Raw genomic sequence first — 883 nt, 5'->3', positions numbered from 1 at the left:
TTTTTTTCCCTACCCAAAGTAAATCAATTCAAATTTAATTTCGCTGTGTTCCACCTGCCATGTTCTAGACTATTCACTTAGCCTGGGCAAGTTTCTTTGAAGCCTCCTTGCATGCTGCAAGCAAATGACATCTCATCACTTTGTCATTAGTAAACTAAGAAGTATTACAATTGGGGACCACGTCTTAATGGACTGTATAGATTGTGAACAGTTATGAACATAGCACTGACCCATGTGATACCCCATTCGAACTCTTGGCTTTCTGTCTATTAGCACAGACCCTGGACAAGATTCTCAATTTGTTACAATCCAGTCAGGATAGACACACCAAGATTAGTTTAAAGGATCCCTTTCCTTTGTGGATCTCTTTCACCCAGACCCGAATAAACTTGAGTTTTAAAATAATCCAGTTGAATCAAAGTTTGCGTAAACAAGGAGTGAGTTTATTCCTTCTGACACAAGAAGAGTTAGGAACACAGCACACATACACATGGATTAGAAATGAGAGGTGCGTCAGAAAAGCTTGTTGGGCTGTTTCCAAGGAAGTGCTATTTCTGACCTCGAGTCTTCTAGACTCATGAAGGAGGTTTCAGATAACCAAGTCACAGGGTCTTCTGCTTTCACTGGACCTCCATGAACACAAGGTCAGAGAAGATAAGACAAATTCTCCTGCAGTCCTGTTCAGTCTCCCTGAACTCGGTGGATTTCTAGGAGACTACAGGCGATGCTACTACCTTTAATCCCACCAGGTCATTGCTAAAGAGCAGGTTGACTCAGTCCACTGGAAAGTGAGGGACAACTTTCACAGTCATTTCCAACAAATGGTTCTCCCCTCTCCCTCTCCCTCTCCCTCACTCCCTCTCCCTCACTCCCTCTCCCTCAC

Source organism: Rhincodon typus, chromosome 13 (genome assembly GCF_021869965.1).
Source record: "Rhincodon typus isolate 14 chromosome 13, sRhiTyp1.1, whole genome shotgun sequence".
NCBI lineage: Eukaryota > Metazoa > Chordata > Chondrichthyes > Orectolobiformes > Rhincodontidae > Rhincodon > Rhincodon typus.
Note: the sequence above shows the minus strand (reverse complement) of the source record.